The sequence below is a fragment of the Phyllobates terribilis genome, unplaced genomic scaffold (genome assembly GCF_046119375.1).
Source record: "Phyllobates terribilis strain yellow unplaced genomic scaffold, ASM4611937v1 Scaffold_3__8_contigs__length_932513732, whole genome shotgun sequence".
Taxonomy (NCBI): Eukaryota; Metazoa; Chordata; class Amphibia; order Anura; family Dendrobatidae; genus Phyllobates; species Phyllobates terribilis.
In genome coordinates this window covers 551,145,438-551,170,477 of record NW_027362763.1, presented here as the reverse complement: position 1 = coordinate 551,170,477, position 25,040 = coordinate 551,145,438, and the positions used below count along the sequence as shown (strand labels likewise).

General features: G+C 40.5%; 1 protein-coding gene across 2 annotated transcripts in view; it reads right to left on the bottom strand.

The window, feature by feature from the left end:
* HIVEP2 (HIVEP zinc finger 2) overlaps positions 1-25,040 on the bottom strand; it is a 234,336-nt gene that overhangs the window by 165,296 nt on the left and 44,000 nt on the right. For both annotated transcript variants that reach the window (XM_073671380.1, XM_073671381.1), the window contains exon 2: positions 14,000-14,125. The gene's annotated coding sequence lies outside the window, so the exon portion shown is untranslated. The remainder of the gene's footprint in view (positions 1-13,999; positions 14,126-25,040) is intronic.

The window sequence follows — 25,040 nt, the reverse complement described above, 5'->3', positions numbered from 1 at the left end:
ATGTTTAAGGTTTAATTTAAAAAAAAGTCTTGTATTTCTCTAGGAAAATTTCTAATGTTTTGCATGCTAAAACATACTTGGATTATGAAAATGTCCAAATCTTTTCTATAGGTTGTTTACAAATATGATACTACAATGTAGTCTTTGTTATGTTCTGCTACCAGAGCTAAGGAAAGAGAGGAGATCTGTCCCTACGATAGAACTCAGCTGAATCCCTACGATGTAACAGGGGACCTGATCCTGCGATCAGACCTGCTAAAGTCCTAAGCTAGTCTGTACGGAGACCTATAGATGTGGGGAAGGAATCCCTACAAGTACTAAGGACTGGGAGGAAAATGGACACCTCCTAACAGAAATAGTAGCAGACAGACGAACAAACAACATATATAGAACATAGAGGTCCGTAGACCAAGCAAACTAACAGAGTTAGATACAGAGCACAGGCTAGCTAGAAAGTAGATATACAATGAAGTCCAGCAAAGCCAGAAGGGCGGAGCAGGATTAAATAGGCCAACAAGGTCATGTGACCAGCAAAGGAAAAAAAACCTAACAGCAAGGTTCTAACAGTCTTCTCTCCAGCCTACCTTTACTCATGCTTTTCCACATTTGGTAAGTCTAGATTCATTTCTATTGTACCCTATTCGAATGCTATCTGTATTTGGGAAGATAGACTATATGAGCACTGTGACCTTTTTCTATGTAATTAATAGATTTACCTTTTAGTAAATATTTTAAATGGAACCTGTCACCAGGTTTTCCCCATATATCCTAAAAGCACCACCTTTAAGTCCTCTTAGACATCACTCCAGCAATCTGTGTACAGGCCCAAAGCTCACCCACATATCCATGAAAATACCTTTTTATAATTCTCTGGTCCATTGGGTGTTGCAAGTCTGTGCTCGGTGCACCGGCTTCACTTCTGGGTCGTTGGTTCCCCCAGGAAAGCACATGCGCAGGTTTGTGCTTCACAGACTAGAGATTTGCAGCATTATATGGAGAGGGTAGGAGAGAGGTCTGACGATTGCGAGGAGAGAAGAGGTGCGAGCAAAGACCTGTGACACCAATCAGACCGGACCATGCCGATTATCATACGTCATGGGGGACTTATAAGAGTTATTTTCATGGATCCGCAAAAAGTGGGGACTTAAACCCAGATTGCTGGAGTCATGTGTAAGAGAGCTTAAAGGGGTATTCCCATCTCCAAGATCCAATCCCAATATGTAGTAAGTGTAAAAATAATAATAATATTAGCAAATACATCCAATTAGAAATGTAATCTAGTTCTTCTGATTGGCGATGTCGCTTACCCCATGTGCAGTGCACTGCAGTAGCTTAGGTATCCATGGTTATGACCACTCATATAGTGACAGTTACTTAGCTGTCAGTGGTCATAACCATGGAAACCTAAGCTGCTGCAATACCCTGCACATGGGGTAAGTGAGATAACGAATCAGAAGAACTATACTACATTTCTAACTGGAGGTATTTACTAATATTATTATTATTACACCCACTACATATTGGGATAGGATCTTGGAGATGGGAATACCCCTTTAATTTTTCTTACACATCACTCCAGCAATCCTCAATGTAAGTTTATGAGAGCATTGTTCCAGCTCTCACAGACTTGCATTGAGTAGTGACTTCCATCCAACAAACACTGGAGCGATCCAGCAGGTCAAAACCTGCAGAAGACAACCGGAGCGGGGGGATAACAGATGAAGACGGTGGCTGGTAAGTATAATACTAGAGGCAGAGAACTTAGATTAGTGACACCACTCCAGCCCTGCAAAAACCCTGGAGTGGTGCTTTAAAGTTGGTACTTTTAGTTTATATGGGGAGAACCTGGTGACAAGTGCTCTTTAAGTTCTAAATAAATATAGGCAAGCACATATAAGTAACTCTATGCATAGAAAAAAATCAGTTATAAAACTGTGGTGCCCATGATCCTCACATCGTCTACACCCCACAAAACTAGCAGGACTTTTCTTCTCTTGTCTCTCTTGGGCCTGTTGATGTTGTTAGCAAGCGGAGGTTTTTGTAAGTGATCCAGGTGTCATGCAGTGGAAGAGCATCCTTGTCTGAGGAACACTAGCCCCTTGTCTTCTCTCACAGAGGTACTTCTGTTCATCTGGATGGTGAGGAGCTGGAGACTTGTGGCAGGGTGATAAAGTTGTAAGACTTCAACAGAGAAGACTTTGGTTGATTTTACACCCAGGCCTCCAAGTATTTCCCTATTTTATGACTTTAATCGCCACTTTGTGCTCTTTTCTTTCCAGAAATATGTGGTCAGAAAATGATAACTTTCTGAGAAACAGCTGTTCATATATTTATTTCACTGAATGTATATTTAGATTTCATCTGAACTGTTAATCCAGACTACGCAAAAAATGAATGCTAATGTAATACAGTAATGGCTTTCAGAAATAAATGCAGGAAGTCTTCACCATTTCAACCTCCTCCGCAAAGAATAAATAAAGGCGAACTCCAAAAATGCAATAATCAGTCTAATTGTAACGTCCATGGCCATCAATGAGTTAACATTTGTAGCTAAATAATACATGTAATGATCAGTATGAAGTGAACTGGATAATTAATTGCAAATGTTTCTATTCCTTAAATTACAGAAGGATTAAAAAGAATCTGTCACCAGGCTTTTGCCTCCGAGAGTACCATGAAGTAGAGACAGAGACCCTGATTCCAGCGATGTGTCACTTACTGGGCTGCTTTGTGTATTTTAAAGTAAAACATTGTTATAATCTCTTTCTAATCTGCTAATCTTCTGAATAATAATATCTTGCTATATAATCCCCAATACTCATGAGCTTCAGCTATTTATGCCCGCCACCACCTGTTTGGCAGCTTATTGCCTATGCACAGTATAGACAGAAAGCTATTCATCAATGGTGGGGTTAGACAAAGGACAACAATGAGAAAATTAGCAGATTAAATAAGTAATATTATCAAAAATACAGCAAGGAGCACAGTTGGTGATACAGCGTTGGAGTCAGGGTCTCTGGTGCTATTTTATGTTTCCATCAGATTATGGTTGACAGATTCCCTTTAAGAGTCTGCTAAATGCCTAATGTAGAGGCAGATGTGGAAAATATTCCAAATCTTATTAAAGGGGTAGACCATCGGTCTTTGTTTTCAAGCTGTGTTAGGTTAGCATTAGGTGTGTAAAGACCCCTATACACATTATATATTGTAGCTGTCAGATTAACCATCTTTCTCAACTCCCCCAAGGAACAACTTAAAGAACACCTGTCAGCAGGATTGTGCTTAGTAAACCACATGCATTGTCAGGTGGGCGACTTTATACTAAGTAAAATGATACCTTTGTTGATGAAATCCATCCGGCGGTTCTTTTATAAATTTTACTTTCATTTCTGACGTAATGATATGCATGTGCTGTGGCTCTCTCATTATGTATTCATGTATGCCTATCTGTGCCTTGTGACAGGTCTCTGTACTTTCTGTGACCTGCCTACTATTTTACATACTGACTGTGTAGTTTGTGTCACAAAGTGAAATTTACATTCCCCAAAATGGCAGCGACGGCCAGCGCATGCGCAGTAGCATCTCTCGTTTGCTGAGAGATGCTACGGCGCACGTGCGGACGCCATTTTGCTAAAGGAAACAGAAATGTGCCTGCAGCAATATGGCCCCCGCGCTTGCGCAGTAGCATCTCTCGGCTAGCGAGAGATGCTACTGCGCATGCGCTGGCCGCCGTGGCCATTTTGGGGAATGTAAATTTCACTTTGTGACACAAATTACACAGTTAGTATGTAAAATAGTAGGCAGGTCACAGAAAGCACAGTGACCTGTCAGAAGGGACAGATAGGCATACATGAATACATAATGAGAGCACCACAGCACATGCATATCATTATGTCAGAAATGAAAGTAAAATTTATAAAAGAACCGCTGGACGGATTTCATCAACAAAGGTATCATTTTACTTAGTATAAAGTCGCCCACCTGACAGTGCATATGGTTTACTAAGCACAATCCTGCTCACACAATCATGCTTTAAAAGAGCGTCTGTTATGACTGCTAAAGCACATTCACACGGGTAACGTACAAACCAGGAAGACTAATACCTGAACCTGACAGGTCCCTGTTCAGTCTAGGAAAAACACTTCTCTGACCCTGGTCTGTCCTTGCCTGACCGCAGAGGTTGGCACCCTAAGATAACGTAATGGCGCCCCCACTCGATGGTGGCTTACCCTGAATGTCCTTTGCAGCTCCTAGGATCACTACACAAGCAGTTCCCCGAGGAATAAAGGGATCACTCACAAAACCACTGCAACCAACACAAACTACAGCAAAGAGAATGAATCCAACACAGTCTATCACCAGCAGGAAACACCAGTAGGGAAAGGTACCGAAAGGTGATAGGACAGACAAACCGAGTAAATGAAAAACACCTGTTACCCAAAACCGACAGAAACAAAGATAACTTAACTAAAACACCCAGAGAAAAGGTGTATCTGCTGTGGCTCAGTGGAAAGAGACTCTGACCACAGAATCAAGGGTTAGAATCCAGAAGCATGACAGCGTCCTTCTGTTTTTAAAGGGGAGAGCAGAGAAATAACTGTCTGGCATACCTCCTGAATAACATAGGGGCCCAGCGTCTGACCCTTATCTTTTCCAACATTATCTGTCCAGGGCCCCCCTACATATTAGACTGTCGGACAATCCCGTTGATATTGGTGAGCTTGGTCAACTTTAATCTGATGTGTATGATGGCCTTAAAGTTTAATTTGTTCTTTTTACCCCCAGCAAGCCTTATCAGTTAAAAAAATGTATTCTTGGAAAATCCTTTTAAATCATTTACGTGCAATGCGCCAAAGCGACATATGCACTAATTCAAACATATTGGGGAAAACACAAAGACAAAGCCCAATGTACGAACTATACATAGTACACATACTTAATTGTACATACCAATACAGGAATTCCCAAATCTACACAGCACTAATGTGTATTCAGGCCAAAGCAAAAAATATTACAGAAAAAGTGCATAAAACTGCATGAACAATTTGATGGTGACCATTATACCTTAACCGAAAGGGCATAGCACACTATCATTTTGAATCCATTCATTAGTAATTTTTCAATGCAATCTCCATTCTTGTTTCCATGGAGCTAAACCTCTCATGTTGTATGCCAGCGAGGAACCAATCTGAAAGTCCTCACTTCCAAGCACGACATTGTGGCTACATTATCGTTTGCTGCCTGACTATTCTGCTCTAACCATTTCTACATAGGCAGGGGGTAAAATCACTGAGAATGTAATATGAGCATCTGCACGGAAGGTTTAGAATTCTTCATTAAACAGCAACAACAAATCTCGTTTTATTTCCTACCAATATCTTGTGAGACAGACTGCTCAAATGACACTTTTAAGCTCTATTCACAGATGTATACTTTTATAGTGCAAAAAAATACCATGCAACTATATACTAACTGTATACATTTTGTGACAGGCCTTTTTTTCTGATGAATCCAATCCTGTAGTCTGAAAATATCTGTGTCTTCTTAGAAGTGCAGTAGTTGTTGCAGTAGTAGTAGTAAAAAAAATTAAACTATGCAAGAAAGACATTTTTGTCGTAAATCTGCATAATATAGCATAGACATATAGGAGACGATTAGGTTAAAGGGAACCTGTTATGTAAAACAACACTACTAACCTGCAGATATGGGATTAACAGGTGGATGCGTAGGGTTATGACACCATGCGGAACCTGCACTGAGAGCCCCGCTGCCCGGAGAAAATTAACTTTATTCTTCCCGGCAGCATTCAGTGGTTAGTCATAGGGGTGGGGCTGTCATGAGTTCAGTCAGTGCTCTAATGATGAGCCTGCCGGGGGCGTAGTTACAGCCGCCACTCTCTATACTCAGATCAGTGACTACAACCGTGTCGGCGACACCCCTTTGACTGAACGCCGAACGCTGTCGGGAGGAATAAAGTTAATTTCCTCCTGGCAGTGGGGCTCTCAGTGCGGGCACCACATAGTGTCATAACGCTATTCTCCAGCAGATCAACCCCATATATGAAGATTAATAGTTTTATCCTACATGACAGATTACCACGATGAGTGTTTGGTGAGTTTGTGCCGCTGCATATTTTCACTGTGCAAAAAAATGTAGCATCTTATAGTTCCAGCAAAGTGGATGGGATTCACAGAAATCTCAGGCCCACTGTGCTTTTTTGTGACGCAGTGTAAACTGACCTCGGGAGCGTTTTTGAAATCCACAACATGTCAATTTCTCTTGTGAGTACGCTGAGTTTTGTGTGTGGATTTTCCTGCAGAACTGCATTAAATACCGGAAAATCCACAGGTAAAAAAACACATATGCCTCTTTAGTATATTTCCGCTGTGGAATCGCACTAAGAACTCATGTAATTCACTCATGACTGTATCAATAAAGCCAAATATCAGTAAGTATCAAAAACAAAGCAGCTTTATTTAAAACATGACACACCAAGAAGAAACAAAATGCAGTGCCAAAAACGTATGTGAAAAAGAACATACGCAAAAGCACAATGAAAAAAAACACAAGAAACCTAATAGGTGCAGAAAATCCGCACCATCAAAAATTCATTAAATAATTCTTGTGAGAATGTACTCTTAGATAGATAATGTTAATAAATAACCATAATTAATGGGTTTAATTCGTATAGAGGCTCACGCTGGTAGCCTGGACAGAGATGGACGTGTCCTGTATACAGGTCTGGCGTTCCATACTAAAGAAATTGCACATTGTCGTGTCACCAAATGCTTTAAAAATGTAACATGTATACTTTCTTGAAAAGCGGATTTTGCTGTAGGATTGGTGTTGTTATGATTTTCCCCATACAGATCAGAACATGCATCATAACTACAATTTCTAAGTCACTTAGGAGGAGGAAGTAATTTAGAAGAAGCGAAAACAACCAACACCACAAGACTAACTAGTGAGGTTATCCAAAATAGTCTACGCAAATACCAAGACAGGTTTTATTTGCATATGTCACAAAGCATTATGTTTTACCATGCGATAATTGCTCTGTAAAAGCTCTCCTGAGTTTTGTGTACTGAAGCCTGCTACATATAAGAATATACTCAAGATTCTTTGTAGAAACATCAATACTTCTTGGATTCCTCAGCTAATTTTAAATTTACGAAAGGTTGTCTGGTGCTAAACTGCATGATGATTGGATTTGTTTCCATGGTACAGTTGTCCTGGATGATTTTTTTTAGCTATAAAGCTTCTGTATTCTAAGCTTTATCCCATAAATGACATTTATTTTGAACATTATAAATTCATGGAACAGATATTCTTCAACATATTCAAGGGGTTGTTCAACCACTACAAAAATCTTACAAATATTATAGATGGTTTGCAAACGATAAAAAGATGGATACTCACCGGCTCTAATGGCTGTAGATCCACCACTGGCTGCTCCGGGACTCTGCCCTAGAAAAGCAAGCAATGACATCCCACTCTTTATCTGACCCCTCAAGCTACTAGAATGGGACGTCATTGGATGAGCTTTAGATCATGTTAGTGAGCATGCCTTCTATTATCAGTTTAAAACCATTCTTAACAATTTTAAGATTTTTGTAGCGGTTACACAACTCTTTAAAATCAAATTTGCTCCTCAGCTAAAAAATTCCCAAAGCAAATAAACAATACAATAATAAGCGTCAAACACTTGCACACCATATGTATTGAACAACAACCCATGGGTCACACGTGACTCACAGTGCACCTCTCCTTAATATTTGTCAAGTGAAAAGATAATTAAAGCTGTAGGGGATTCTCAGTGTTTCCTGGCAGCTAAAAATAATCATGGCTATATAACAACATTGTAGACAAGCATACTAAATCCTTAGTGAAATAGAATAGAAATATCGTTAGTAAGTAGCCAGCTGTAATTTGCTGACAGCATTGATACATACCGACACCATGGACAACACTTATATTCTGCTCATGGCTCCTACAGAAGATGAAAAAGTGTATCTAAGAATTATAAATTTATTGCGCACATCCTTAAAAACACTAGGGGAACTATCATTGTGGCTTGGTCCTGATGAAGAGGTTTGGAAACCTTGAAACGCGTTGACAAAATAAATAGCATTTATATTTCATCTCAGTCTCCAATCGTATTTTGGACATTTGGCAATGCAGATTTTTGACCACCATATTCCTCATCAGTTGCATCAGTAGCTAATATATGGCATTCTAATTTGTAGGTTTTTGTACCCCAAGGATCCGATCCAAAATGAGAGGTCACTACAGCAATTTAAGTGAATGGGGCTGCAATACAGTTTCCTGCACAGTGGCTGGAAACTGGGAGCATTGCAGTTGTAAGGAACTACATACAATACAACCAGTCCCATCAACTTGACGCATGGTGGTGCCCGCCAAAAAAGTAATACCTACCTAATACACAGTGCCAGCCATTTCACACAATGCATAAAAAAGGACATGCAAGAATGGCAAACCATTTCAGCCGCTGGGGCCCAGTGTGCCCAAATGTGGGGAGGACAAAGGCTAACTTGAATACATTTTTTTTATCATTTACATATGTGTCTTATTCACTGCTAGTATATAGTTTTAGATGGTTTATTCTCTGCTGGCGTATAGTTATCTATATGGCTTTTTCTCTGTATATAATTCTGTGTGTGGGGGCTATTCACTGCTGGTATATAGTTAAGGACATAGTCTATCCATTGCTGGCATATAACTATGTATACAATTTATTTACTGCTGGAGGAGTGCCAGTTAAATTTTCGCTTCAGGCAGCAAAAAAGCTTGAATCACTGTGCAGAAAAATGGCTAAACAAAGCTTGATCCCTTAGGTCTCTGGATCCGCACTTTAAATATTGAGGGGGTCCTTGCACACAGGCCATAATCTTGAGGAAGTGGTGGAATATCATAGCAAAATGTTTTCATTTCCAGAATGGGAAAAATTCTTTGAAGAGAAAGTATGACCTGTATTTTTTCAGAATTAACACCTGATACTGATAAATATTATTTTTTTTCTTCTATTTTTATTTTCTGATTTTTTGATTCTATATTCTGTGTATAATCCTAACCTGAGCTACTGTTAACAGCATTTAGAGTTATGCTTTACAGCAGACACTTGGACCACAGGAAACTGTAAACTGGACATGTTCAATTATGTCTATGCAAAAGTTTTTTAGGCATGCTCTGAGACCTGCTCAGAGTGTATTGTGCAGGAAGGGGGAGGAAGTAAGCTGTGTCTATTATCTACTGGGAAAGTGTGTATAAAAGTTACCTTTCCTAGTAATCCTGCTTATGATAATAATAGAGGACTGCTATAAATTGATCTCTACAGAACAGAAGTGAAAACATTTCAGAATTTATTTAATATAAAAAAGAACATTTTAAAAATTATGCTTAACATAAAAACTTGATTTAAACAATAGCTTATTTTCAATGACACATTCACTTTAAACATATTTTTCTAAAGAATACAGAAACTCTACTGAGACACAGGAGCTGATGCAGATTTTGGGTGAATAGAACAATGAGATTATCTCCGTAGTAATTATTATTAAAAATATCAGAAAAAGCCTTTAATGAGGCAGAATATTCATATTTAGACAGTGTGAAAGTTCTCACTCAAGTAAATTGGTAAAAATATAGACATTGCAACAAAGCTGCCATGAAATATGCAGTGTCATATAATGTCTGCTTTTTGAATGGTTCTGAATTCATCCAGGTAAAGCCGATACTTCTACCTTAACATTTTTGAGTAACTAATTCCAAGGTCACGGTGTGTATGAATATCTGTCCCTCTTTTTTCTAGAAAATTAATCCATTTTCTGTGAAAAAGATTAATAGTTAAACCCATTAAGCAGAGACATGTCATACGATTGTCTCTGGTGCCAGAAAGACTTTGGGAATAAGCTTTGCACATAGTGATAGTTTGTGTTAACACAATATAACCTGACCAAAAAGTATAGCTATAGTATGTGGCCAAAAGAATGGAAAACCCTTGCAGTTACTATTGTTGGCTATTTTAGCAGATAACAGGAGAGCACTTTGTGTTCAAATTTGTAAAGCAAACTGCAATGGCACGCTGGACCTTTAGCTATACTTAAAGGGGTTATCTGGAACTTATTTTTTTCATATACAGTGCTGGCCAAAAGTATTGGCACCCCTGCAATTCTGTCAGATAATACTCAGTTTCTTCCTGAAAATGATTGCAATCACAAATTCTTTGGTATTATTCTCTTCATTTAATTTGTCTTCAATGAAAAAAACACAAAAATAATTGTCCTAAAGCCAAATTGAATATAATTCCACACCAAACCTAAAAAAGGGGGTGGACAAAAGTATTGGCACTGTTTGAAAAATCATGTGATGCTTCTCTAATTCGTGTAATTAACAGCACCTGTAACTTACCTGTGGCACCTAACAGGTGTTGGCAATAACTAAATCACACCTGCAGCCAGTTAACATGGATTAAAGTTGACTCAACCTCTGTCCTGTGTCCTTGTGTGTACCACATTGAGCATGGAGAAAAGAAAGAAGACCAAAAAACTGTCTGAGGACTCGAGAAACCAAATTGTGAGGAAGCATGAGCAATCTCAAGGCTACAAGTCCATCTCCAAAGACCTGAATGTTCCTGTGTCTTCCGTGTGCGGTTGTTCGCAGTTATTTTGGCTAAAGGTTGTGCAACCAAGTATTAGGCTGAGGGTGCCAATACTTTTGTCCGACCCTTTTTTGGAGTTTTGTGTGAAATGATCAATGATTTGATTTTTGCTTCATTCTCTTTTGTGATTTTTCCTTGCAAGCAAATTAAATGAAGAGAATAACACCAAAGAATTTGTGATTGCAATCATTTTCAGAAAGAAACTGAATATTATCTGACAGAATTGCAGGGGTGCCAATACTTTTGGCCAGCACTTTAAGACTAAGAACTTACTGGCAGGTGGTTGCTAACTACCCACTTATACTGCCCAAAGTCGATCTCTGCTTGTTCCAGCCAGCAATTCTTCTGTGTCCGGTGACGTCACATTGACATAGTTGATTCTTCTCTTCCACTCTGCTCTGTCGACGGGACGTCACTGCCAATGTCATGCTGATTGACTCCTAGCTGCAATGAGCCGGCAGTCAATCAGCATCATGTCGGCAGTGATGTGAGGTCAAAGGAGTTAGTAGAGTCACTGTCTGTGCCAGAAGAGATCATCACCAGGCAGAACAGGCTACCTGCCGGTAAGTTCTTAGCCCCATACGAAATAATAACCAAAGTCCAGGATAATCCGTCAAAGGAAAATTCAAAAGTTTGGAAGTTATCCCCAATCTATGAGATAGAGTGTAACTTCCTAATCGCTGGGATTCTGGCAACTGTAACCCCACCACATATCCTGAGAACTTGAGCTCTGAAAATTTTTTTGTAAATGGAGCAGTGGTCCATCATGCACACTGCCGCTCCATTCATTTTTAATGAGACTATCGGATAACCATGCACTGCACTCAAATGGTCTTTGACACGCCTAAGATAGAATGGAGCACTAGTGCCTATGATCGACAACCACTCCATTCACACGGGGCTCACCAGAACTATGGTTTTCAGGATTGGTGGGGGTCCCAGCAATCAAACCCCCAGTGTTCGGGAAGTTATACTATATCCAATGGATAGGGTATAACTTCCAAACTTGAGGATACCCCTTTAAAAAACTTTTGTAATATACTCAGATGACTCCAAGTCAAGAAATCATCACTCAACTTCTCAACCACCCCATGTTCTATAATCTTGTATTATGTCCTTCAAGGAGAGTCGAAGCAAGAAAATAGAAATACTTCTAATTATGATATGAGAAATGTTTCATATCTGGATGAATAAAAATTAAAGTGTTATAAAAACTCTCTGCCATTGACTTCGGAACTACAGTGTTACATTAATATCTATTATTTGTCTACTTGGTTATGTTACCATTGATTTCACAGCCACAATTAGCAAATGTGCAACAGGAAGAGCCTGGTAGTGTAGTAAATATCATTCTTCATAGAATAGAGTATGTCTATTTATTCCGTATGACATTAATATGTACTACGTGACGGATACAAAGAAATTCCTTGGTTGCACTACAGGCAATACTTTACAATCTGGTAAGACTTCCAGAAATCCTTTATGACACAAAACAGGTAAAACTAAAAAGACAATAATTAACGTTTAAAAAAAAGAAGTCTCCGTTCTCTACACAGCACAATTGTAACATACAAGCTGTTATATTCCTATTTTAGCAGATGATAATCCCACCTGGGAATGCTTCTTGTGCTCCATATCATAACACCATTATACATGGCTCACAATGGAATCTACATTTCACAGTCTCATCACAGTAACATGACTGACAGCCCATTCAACTGTAAAATTCAGCTACAAAGAAAAGCAAAAACTTTACTAGTCACCCAAGAGTATAAAACTATTTAAGCAGAACTACAGGACAGATGTAGCTCCCGTTACTAGAGCCTTTGATGTCATGTATCAGGGTCTGCTTACAAGAACTGATACTCCACCATGTAGGACTGTCCACCATACTGTGCGAGAACTACAAAGGTATACCAGCCATGTGTTCAGCATAGGCAGCCTGGAGTATCAGCCTCACTACGACTTGTGCACCACCCCCTAGATTACTTAAAACCTATGTAGCTTCAAGGATTATTTACTAGAAGTCCATTCTAAGAATAGATCTCTTCCCAGTGAAAAACAGCCGTGCCTATGTGAAGTTACAGAAAACCTGTCACCAGCTCAGAAGTGGACAGTTTTTGCTCTTATTTTATTCCTGCTGCTCCCCTAAGTATTCAGTTTTTTTGGTTGTAGAGTATATCGGCCTTTTTATTTAGTGCACATTTTTTCAGTCTTTACCAAGAGGGCGTGGCTCACAGGATCCTCTGGGGATGTCTCTTTAGGTTGCTCTGCATTATTATTACTACCCCGTGAGCCCCGCCTCTTTGGTAATTACCATAAAAATTAGAACTAAATTAATATTTCAGGAACTGCACGGCACATTTGGAAAAAACAAAAACCTAGAATACTCAGGAAGCAGTGGGAATAAAATAAGAGCAAACACTGGCTACTTTTTGCCCGGAGATGGTCCTCTTTAAATTGCAGGACTTTAGTAGATACCCACAATATTGCCACTGACGTTTGGTCTGACATATAGGCATAATACTAATGTGTCATTATGCATATGAAATCCCTTCCCACAGCAGCCAATTTTCATTTTACCGCTTTCGGGTTTTTCCTTCCCTTCTTCCAAGAGCCGTAACGTTTTTATTTTCCCATCTACACAGCCGTAAGAGGGCTTGTTTTTTTTTTGCAGGATGATTTGTGGTTCTGAATGACATAGTCAACTTTACCATACAATGCACTGGAAGACAGGATATACATTTCAAGTGTGGTGAAACGGTGAAAAAAATAAGGCAAGTCCGCCGTTGTCTTCTAAGTTTTACTTTTACGGTTTTCATTGAGAAGTGAAAATGACCTGGCAACATGATTCTTCAGATCAATGCAAGTATGATGATACCAAACTGATATAGTTTTATTTTTCGTTAGGTGGTAGGAAAAATCAAAAATCTGTAAAAAAAAAAAACAAAAAACGTGGGGGTTTGTATCACCATATTTTGATATCCCTAATTTTTGTATTTTTTTCGTCAAAGGACTGTTATGTGAATTTGTTTTTTGTGTAGAGAGCTGTAATTTTTGTCGGCACCATTTTATGGTACATACAATGCTGTTTTCCATATAGTGAGAAAGGAGTGTCAACCCGAAGACAGGAATTACCTAGACTGTTTTTGTTGGTTTGTCTTAGATTTTAGGTCTGCAAACTTCCAAAGTTCATAAAACACTGCGATTCCTTGTGATCCCAACATGAAAACTCATTTCCTCTGCTCCTGAATAATAATATTAATAAGTCCTCTCTATTTTTAAGATTGTTTTAGATTAGTTTTAATAAAATGTACTTACGCTTTAGGTGAAATACTCCTCAGCGTCAAGATATCCAAGTAGGTTACAAGTCTTGGAGGTCATAACCTCAACCATCTGTGAATTCTAGGGAACCCTTCTTTATATTTCCAAGAAATGTCCAGGCAGCTGGAAAGTAAATATATACCGGTGATTGACTGAATGCACCATGTACACTAGAGAGAATATATGGAAGCGTCTACACAACCTTGTTTTACCAATAGTATGTTCGTCAGTGTGCAACTTAATATGTGATGTTCCCCACCAGGATAGCATAAAACTGCCGGCAATGAAAGAAGCACCGACCAATTCATACAATAAATATTGTGCATGTGGCACACTCTCTAATAGAAATTCTATGTTAAAATTAATTTCAATTTCATTCCCTATGTTAAATTACTACTTGTAGTACATAATGCATAGCTAAAAATGATTGGGTTTGGTTCCATCTGTTGGTAAAGACACAAAACCTGTGTTTTCCTTAATTCCAATGGTAATTTGAGGAATTTATTTTAAAGGATATTATATACAGTTGTGCTCAAAAGTTTACATACCCCGGCAGAATTTTTCCTTTCTTGGCCTTGTTTCAGAGTATATGAATCATAACAAAAAACTTTTTCTCCACTCATGGTTATTGGTTGGGTGAATCCATTTATTGTCAAACTACTGTGTTTTCTCTTTTTAAAGCTTAATGACAACAAAAAACATCCAAATGACCCTGATCAAAAGTTCACATACCCTTGTGATTTTGGCCTGTTAACATGCACAGAATTTGACACAAATGAGTTAGAATGGCTACTAAAGGTAACCTCACCTGTGACCTGTTTGCTTGTAATCAGTGTGTGTGCATAAAAGCTGAGTGAGTTTCTGGGATCTAGACAGACTCTTGCATCTTTCATCCAGCCACTGACGTTTCTGGATCATGAGTCATGGGGAAAGCAAAAGAACTGTCAACGGATCTACGGGAAAAGGTAGTTGAACGGTATAACACAGGAAAGGGATACAAAAAAATATCTAAAGAAATTGATAATGCCAGTCAGCAGCATTCAAATGGAAAATCAGGGGCTCTGTAAAAACCAAGCCACGGTCAGGTACACCAACAGAAATTTCAGCCACAACTGTCAGGAAAATTGTTCGGGATGCAAAGAAAAACCCACAAATAACATCAGCTGAAATTCAGGATTCTCTGAAAACTAGCGGTGTGGTTTTTTCAAGATGCACACTAAGGAGGCACTTGAAGAAAAATGGGCTCCATGGTCGAGTCGCCAGAAGAAAGCCATTACTGCGCAAATGCCGCAAAGTATCTCGCCTACAATACGCCAAACAGCACAGAGACAAGCCTCAAAACTTCTGGAACAAGATAATTTGGAGTGATGTGACCAAAATTGAACATTTTGGCCACAACCATAAACATTACATTTGGAGAGAGGTCAACAAGGCCTATGATGAAAGGAACACCATTCCTACAGTAAAGCACGGAGGGATGTGTGAGCTACAAAGGCACAGGAAACTTGGTAAAAGTTGAAGGAAAGATGAATGCAGCACGTTATACGCAAATACTGGAGGGAAATTTGCACTCATCAGCCCGGAAGATGCGCATGGGATGTACTTGGACGTTCCAACATGACAACGATCCAAAACACAAGGCCAAGTCGACCTGTCATTGGCTACAGCAGAACAAAGTGAAGGTTCTGGAGTGGCCATCTCAGTCTTCTGACCTCAATATCATTGAGCCACTCTGGGGAGATCTTAAGCGAGCAGTTCATGCTAGACAGCCCAGGAATTTACAGGAACTGGAGGCTTTTTGCCAATTAGAATGGGCAGCTTTACCATCTGAGAAAATAAAGAACCTCATCCACAACTGCCACAAAAGACTTCAAGCTGTCATTGATGTTAAAGGGGGCAATACACGGTATTAAGAACTGGGGTATGTGAACTTTTGATCAGGGTCATTTGGATGTTTTTGGTTGTCATTAAGATTTAAAAAGAGAAAACACAGTAGTTTGACAATAAATGGCTTCACCCAACCAATAACCACGAGTGGAGAAAAAGTTTTTGTTATCATTCATATTCTCTGAAACAAGGCCAAGGAAGGAAAAATTCTGCCGGGGTATGTAAACTTTTGAGCCCCACTGTAGCTGTCCATTAAAGTGCAATGTATTAAGGTTACTTGGACACATTCCTCTATGCACTAGGGTTATTCAAATTTAGGTAATGAGGGTAAAAAAATAGATTTTGGGTGGAAGAACCTGCTGACATTCATGTTTAAAGTGGTCGGAATAAGGCTGGGATCACACCAACGTATATTCTCTCATGCGAGAGAATAGGGCTGATTATGCTGATCAAACTTTGATCAGAGTGTGATCTAATTTTCTCAGAATTGGAGAAGAAAGAAAAAATGTCTCCATATTCTTCATTCTGCCAGTCCGTGAAAATCGCACCGTACTCTGATGTCATCTGAGTGCAGTCTCATGTTTTCCATGGACACATTTACAAGTGCAATCAGAATATTGGATGCAAATTGTGCATGCTGCGATTTTTTCCTTGGACAGAAACTGTGAAAGGAAAAAATTGGACATATGCACGTCCCATAGACTAACATGGGGACGAGTCAGAAAATACAGTCGTCGGCATGAACCCTACCCAACCTCTGATTTTAGGTGAAACAGTTTAATAAATAGGTTAATTTTAACCCTCTTGATCAGGAGATACTACTTATCCCTATATGGAAGCTCCATGTAAATTTGGTTAATGCAAATAGGCAAATATGTGGAGTCAGCGGCAATGGAAAGTTCGAAGGTTCATTCATATAAGGAAAAATTACCAGTAACAATATGTTGATGCACCAAACTAATAACTGGTACAAATAAAACATAATAATAAGAAGTTAAGCCAAAGCCTATATTCATGTAGTACAAGAGTTTCTCTCTTCAATGTTGCTAAATTACAGTTGTCATCAATGCAATTGTACAATAATCATGAATTATTGCCTAGAAACGGAGTATGTGAATGATTGTAGAGTTAGAGATTTCCTAAACTAACAGACACTGACATTTTATTAGCACATTTTAAACAACTTTATTGCGGAAAGTATACAGAATCCAGAAAGCCCAATTTATCTGGTGGTTTCACTTTAAACTTTTAAAAGTAATTAAGAAATGTCCAAAAGTCAGATCAGAAGCCAACAGAAGCGAGGGGAGTGCCCTGCCTGCTAACTTCTACCATGAGCCTTGTGTTTACTTGGGGTTATGCAATAGATTAGGGATTTTCCAGTCATTGCCCCTTGGATGAAGCAATAAAGATACAGCAGATAATTACACCATTGTTAGCAGGGAAAGCACATTCCTCAGCAATAACCGCACTACTCTCATAAAGAGACATATTGTACTTCAGCCTAGTCACCTCTCCAATCTGTTGGTAAACTTGCTTCATGTTTCCATTTACGGAACCTGTACCTGTGGCTACAACAAGTATAGCCGAAGTCACCTACGGAGCAATACAAGCCGATGGTCTGATCTGAGACCCTCATAACTAAGGCTCTGTTCACGTTATTATGCCTACTTATATAGCGCCATTAATTGCACAGCGCTTTACAGACATTATGGGCACTGTCCCCATTGGGGCTCACAATCTACATTCCCTATCAGTATGTCTTTGGAGTGTGGGAGGAAACCGGAGAACCCGGAGGAAACCCACACAAACAAGGGGAAGAACATACAAACTCCTTGCAGATGTTGTCCTTGGTGGGATTTGAACCCAGGACCCCAGCGCTGCAGTGCTAACCACTGAGCCACCGTGCCACCCAAAAAACATAAAACAACATGAAACTTGGCAATAAAAAGGATATGTGGGTCTTTAGGGGCATTATCCTTAAGCAATTCTGGCAAAACCAGTAAGTGAGGTAGGCTAGTGAACAACCTCTTTACGAAATATGTCACCCATACAAAAAGTATACTCAGCAAGTGATTCCAGCAAACCATAAAGAAAACTTCAATTTACTCGATATTCATAAAAAAAAAAACTGAAAAACTAGAAATGAACATGTTACTTGGCAGAAATATATATTATTATTATTGGATAAGCAAACATGGGCTAAAAAGGAGGGAAGTGTGATCACACAGTTCAATCCCACAATGCAAACAGAGCTATCAGTTATTATATTACAAGGACAAGGCGTACAGAAAGAGTTGAGTCCCATGGAAAAACATATATAATCCAATCATACACTAGATAACAATAGATAATAAGTCAACCACGTTAGTTAAAAAAAGGTAATCAATAAGTAGCACTACGCTCTTAAACTGCTAAGACCTAAACCTCCTGCTGTCATTCAAGTACAAGTACGGACAGTCTACCAATACTTCTATATCAATCCACCATGCTGCCTTTTTCTAAAATATATAAATGAATAGCTTAAATTACAATACCCTAACTTACTAAAGATCCCATACAAATTCAACTGTCAGCTGAACCTGCCCATATCGACTAGTTCAGCTTACAGTCTAATGTGTATGGGAGGGAAGGTCAACTGATTGTCCTGCGAGATGATGATCGGGCATGTTTGACTTCGGACTGCCGATTGCATTGGTCTTCCATAGATAAGCTGCTGGCCAACATGTCAGCCAGAGGCATTCTCATAGAGAACACAGGAGTGCTTTGTGCTCTTGTGTATGAAAGAGTCGGCTGTCGGCCGAATGATTGGCCAAAGTACAGTTTGGCCAACAGTCATCTAATGTGTACCTATCACAGGGCTGTAAAGTACAACCACAGTCCAGAGACTCTCATCTATTAATGGGCTATGAGTAGTGATGATCGAACGTGTTCTATTAACCCCTTTGGCGAGCACGCTCGGGTGCTCGCCAAGTATTTTGCCGTGCTCGGCATTTCTTTCAATGTCACCGCAACTGAAAGTGTCACGGCTGTTTGACAGCTGTGCCACATGCAGAGATTGCCTGTCTGACAGGCAATCTCTGCATGTGTCACAGCTGTCAAGCCGCCGTGACACTTGCAGGCACGGCAACATTCAAATAAATGCCGAGCACGGCAAAATACTCGACGAGCACCGAAGGGGTTAATAGAACACGTTCGATCATCACTAGCTATGAGCCTACAGCTTATGAACTGCCGCCATAATGAAACTGTATGAACATAAACGATTGTTTGAACTCTTGTTTGTTCGTTCACACGTACTGCCAATGACAACTCCATATCAGATCAGTGCTCGATATGGCAGATTATCTGTATAAGTTGGTCCTGACAAAAGCTACAAACATCAGAGAGATCAAGAAGTGTTCTTCCCTGCAGTGACTACTTCTTGACCATAAAGACCCCAGCTGAACCACAGCTATAAATAATCTACAGTCAAAATAGAATTTGCAGAATTTTAGCCACAACTGGTCTATAGACAGCGTCTGCTTCTACAGGAAATAGCAGTTCTGATAATAAAATTAAAATATGTGAAAGCCACGTTTTTTTCTATTGGAAACCCAAAAATTTGTACCTTTCCAGAAACACTACAGAAGCACATTTTATTGTAATTTACTATTACCTAGCCTACTTTATTCGACAGACAGACATATAGCATCTATCAAGAGTATCCCCCAGCCCCTTTGACATTTTTCGTGTTTTATTGCAGCACAGCAAGCTTAAAGAAGCACTCCCGTGAAGATTTTTTTTTATAAATCTGTATGTATGTTTATGTACTGTAGTGTGTATATGATAATATACTCTCTTATCGCGGCCTTCTTCGGGATCCAGCACCGTTCTGCTCCTGCTCTCAGTGACGTCACCGCTCTTCAGACTCTCTGGATCACACTGTGTTTTGGTCACCCAGAAGTGGCTTTTACATTGTAAGCCTATGAAGTGTCAGAACGAGGTGCTATGCGTTGTAAAAGAGACTTATGGCTCACGGATAGAGCACAGATTGAGCCGGAGAGTCTGAAGTGTCGTGACGTGACGAGAGCAGGAGTGGAATGGCGCTGGGTACCGGAGAAGACAGTGATAGCTGAGTATATTAACACACACAGTACAATAAATACACATATACACAGGTTTAGTAAAAAAAATCTTCATGGGAATGCTTCTGTAAAGGAAACTACCGCAATAATAAATAAAAGGTGTTGAATGTGGTAACTCTGTATTCATATCTGAATTTTATATTTAAACATGGTCACGTGTAGTCACACATCCAAAGGTTTGAGGTTCCAATACACATATTAGAAAAAAAAAGTCACCCAACACTAATGATTTCAGCGGGATTGGCCAATTCCCTCATGTATATGGGACTTTTCTGACTCTAAGTCAACAGTTGAGGGCAAGACGCAACAGGCATGATTCCCCAGTTTTCCCCTCTGCAGGCTCTAGCTCTTATTTTTTGTTTTCTTTGAGCAAGTGGATGGACACTAGATGCTATGATGTCTCTTATGTATAGCAGAAAAAAGAATAGAAGGCGCTCCTAGTGTAGATCACCCACTGGTGTGATAATAGATGTGAGTTGTTACACTCACCTGATTTTGTTGTGCAAAGCAGGCACAACGCTGAGAATCGCCTGTGTGGTTCCCCCGTTGGCTGCAGCTGTGCCTGCTGATTCCTGGGCCGGTGAGCATCGGAACTGTGAACTGACAATATAGAGCAAAAGACGGGCTGGAGAAACGCTACCAAGGAGGTGATGATTCGAGGGGGGTAAAGTATAGAATATTTATTGAACTACACAGTACAGAGTCGATCAGACTCCTTCATCAGGTATATACCTGATAGAGTCTGATTGACTTCGAAACGCGTAGTTCAATAAATATTCTATACTTTACCTCCCTCGAATTATCACCTCCTTGGTAGCGTGTATCGAGCCCATCTTTAGCTCCATTTTGTCTTATATATAACAGACATAGACATGAGGGATCCCTACTCTCCTGTCTGTATGTACCACAAGTTCAGAAGAAGCAGCAGTAGCATAGGTGGCATTATACAGCATTACTGAGCAATGTAGCTGTAAATCCAGCACTGTCCACTGTTTTAAGATAAAACATTTAAAGGGATTGTCACCTTTCATAGAAGAACATACTCTCAGTTTATTGAAAAATAGTACTTTACATTCATTTGATCCTTGCCATATGTATAGATCATGTACCCCAAGTTTTTCACTACAACATTCAATAATTTTTTTTCTCTACTGCGATTGGGACAAAACTGCACAGTTTTGCCACGATTTTCAAAAATGGTTCACAAAATGCTGCAGCTTAACCGTTACCAAAAAAGCATTGTTGCCACAATGTCTAAATACAGCCTAAACAAGATTAAAATGGAACATACTGACATCTTAATTTCTCAGCAGTGCAGCCGGAGGGCTATACCATCATGCAATCATACATCAGTCTATAAGATACATCTTTCACATTTTTTATATACACGAAATAGCTTTATTCATTTCCTTTATTATTCTTTTTGTGAACTTTGTTTCATTTTTTTTAAAGCAAGGTGACTCAATGTGTCACTTTTCACCCCCTATTGATCACTGTTTATTGCAGGCAATTTTGCAAGAATTACAGACTTGTTTTATATTGGTAGGTTTCTATCACATGTGAAGACTACTTTTTACGTGCAATGTAATAGACACTAACAGGTAATAATAATAATAATAATTTTTATTTATATAGCGCCAACATATTCCGCAGCACTTTACAATTAAGCGGGGACATGTACAAACAATAAATTCAATACAAGGTGAGACAGTTTAACAGTTACATCAGGAGTGAGGTCCCTGCTCGCAAGCTTACATTCTACAAGGAAATGGGGGGACACAATAGGTGGAAAGTGCTTGTTATTTCAGGTCTGGCAATTATAATAAGTCGGGATTACCATATAAAGCTGTATGATCCAGTCATCAGCCTGTATGTTCGAGTGCAATACTCAATTACCGAGTTGCAGTTATCGTGTGCATGGAGGGTATAGAGACAGATGAACAGTAGGGGGCAGATTCTGAATAGTATTTAGGAGGGAACAGGGGAAAGTTAGTTTACTGGGTATTTGAGGTGGTAGGCTTGTTTAAAGAGATGGGTTTTTAAAGCGCGCTTGAAGACATCGGGGCTAGGCATCAATCGGATCGTCTGGGGTAGAGCATTCCAGAGAACTGGTGCAGCACGAGAGAAGTCTTGGAGACGGAGGTGCGAGGTTCGGATTATGGGGGATGTTAGTCTTAGGTCATTTGTGGAACGAAGGGCACATGTAGGACGATAGACTGAGATGAGAGAGGAGATATAAGGTGGTGCAGAACTGTGGAGAGCTTTGTGGGTGAGAGCAATGAGTTTATAGTGGACCCTGCAGCGAATAGGTAACCAGTGTAATGACTGGCACAAGGTGGAGGCATCGGTGAAGCGGCTGGTCAGAAATACGACCCTGGCTGCCGCATTCAGGACAGATTGGAGAGGGTAAATTTTGGTAAGAGGGAGACCGATCAGGAGAGAGTTGCAGTAGTCCAGACGAGAGTGAATAAGAGCGACAGTAAGAGTTTTAGCAGTTTCAAAAGTGAGAAAAGATCGGATTCTGGAGATGTTTTTAAGATGCAGGTGACAAGAGCGAGTGAGTGATCGGATAAAGGGAGTAAAGGAAAGGTTAGTGTCGAATATGACCCCAAGGCAGCGGGCGTGCTGCTTGGGAGTTATGGTTGAACCCTCCAAGGTAATTTCGATGTTAGGTAGAGTTAGGTTAGTAGAGGGGGGAAACACAAGAAGTTCAGTTTTGGAGAGATTCAGTTTAAGATAGAGGGAGGACATGATGCTAGACACAGCAGACAAACAATCCTTGGTATTTTGTATTAGGGTAGGGGTGATGTCAGGGGAAGAAGTGTATAATTGGGTGTCGTCAGCATAGAGATGATACTGGAACCCAAATCTGCTGATTGTTTGTCCAATAGGGGCAGTGTATAGAGAGAAGAGGAGGGGGCCTAGGACTGAGCCCTGCGGAACCCCGATAGTAAGGGGATGAGGAGGGGAAGAGGAGCCGGCAAAAGATACAGTGAAGGAGCAGTCAGAGAGATAGGAGGAGAACCAGGAGAGAACGGTGTCCTTGAGGCCAATGGAGCGGAGCATAGTGAGGAGGAGCTGGTGATCCACAGTGTCAAATGCTGCAGAGAGATCTAGGAGAATGAGGAGGGAGCAGTGACCTTTGGATTTGGCTGTTAGTAGATCATTAGAGACTTTAGTGAGGGCAGTTTCAGTGGAGTGTAAATAGCGGAAACCAGACTGTAGAGGGTCGAGGAGAGAGTTATCTGAGAGATAGCGGATTAGACGGGAGTGGACCAAGCGTTCCAGGAGTTTAGAGATGAAAGGAAGATTAGAGATAGGTCTGTAGTTAGCAGGGCAGTTCTGGTCCAGGGATGGCTTTTTAAGTAAAGGGGTTATGAAGGCATGTTTAAATGAGGAGGGAAAGATACCTGAAGAAAGAGAGAGGTTAAATATTTTAGTCAGGTGAGTGGTGACCACCGGTGAGAGGGACTGCAGGAGATGTGAAGGAATGGGGTCACTGTTGCAGGTTGTAGGCCGAGAAGAAGCGAGGAGCTGGGTAACTTCTTCTTCTGTGACAGGCTCAAAGATGGCAAGGGAGCTTGAAGTGTGGCAGGGAAGGGGATCCAGGCACTGAGGAGATTGGGCTGAGATGTCCTGATGGATGTGGTTGATTTTTTCAAAGAAATAAGAGGCCAAATCCTCCCCGCTGAGGTTGGTGGTGGGGGCCTGTGCTTTAGGTTTCAGGAGGGAGTTTAAGGTTTCGAAAAGTCGTTTTGGATTGTTGGACATTGACGTGATGAGGGTGGTGAAGTAGGATTGTTTAGCCAGATGAAGGGCAAAGTTATAGGTTTTGAGCATGAATTTATAGTGGATGAAGTCCTCTGCTAAAAGAGAACTTCTCCACTGACGCTCAGCACACCTTGAGCAACGTTGAAGAAAACGTGTTTTCATCGTGTGCCAGGGCTGCCGTTGTCTGTGTCGGGTCTTTCTGCGAGTAGAAGGAGCCGCTTCGTCTAGGGCACTCTTCAGTGTATTATTGTAGTGTGACAATGCTAAGTCTGGACAGGAGAGGGAGGAGATGGGAGCTAAAGATGTGTGGAGATTGTCCATAAGCTGCTGGGTATTAATGGTACATGTGTTCCTATAAGTGTGGTAAGTGGGGGTGTCCCGGGTGAGGAGACAATTCTTAACAGAGAAGGAAAGAAGGTTGTGGTCCGAGAGCAGGAGAGGGGAGTTGGTAAAGTCATCCAGCGAGCAGAGACTGGAAAAAAACAGGTCCAGAGTATACCCGTCTTCAAGGATAGGAGAATTAGTAAACTGTGAGAGACGGAATGAAGAGGTTAGAGAAAGTAGATGAGAAGCAGATTGGGAGAGGGGATCATCGATGGGGATGTTAAAGTCGCCCATGATGAGGGTGGGGATGTCAGAGGATAGAAAGTGAGGAAGCCAGGTGGCAAAGTGATCCAAGAACTGGCGGGAGGAGCCTGGAGGGCGATACACAACTGCCACTCGCAGGGAGAAGGGTTTAAAGAGTCTGACGGTGTGGACTTCAAAGGAAGGAAACAAAAGTGAGGGAACCGGGGGGATGACCTGGAAAGCACATTGTGAGGAAAGGAGCAGATCAACACCTCCACCCTGTCTGTTGCCAGGTCTGGCGGTATGTGAAAATTTCAGCCCACCAAACGAGAGAGCAGCAGCAGCAGTGGTGTCTGGCTGCTGAATCCAGGTTTCTGTGATAGCCAGAAGGTTAAGGGAATTAGAGAGGAAAAAATCATGGATGTAAGTTAGTTTGTTACACACAGACAGTGCGTTCCAGAGAGCACAATGGAAATCGATAGGGGAGGGCATGCACTGAACGTTAATAAGATTAGCAGGGTTTCTATATGCAGCTGGAGGAGAGTAATGTATGCTAGTGGAGGGGGGCCCAGGGTTGGGGGAGATGTCGCCTGCGACTAGTAAAAGGAGAAAGAAGAGAAAGAGCAGGTGGTCTAATGATTTGTATGAACGTTTTGAGTGCTGTATGGAGGTAGAGGATAGTTTGCAGT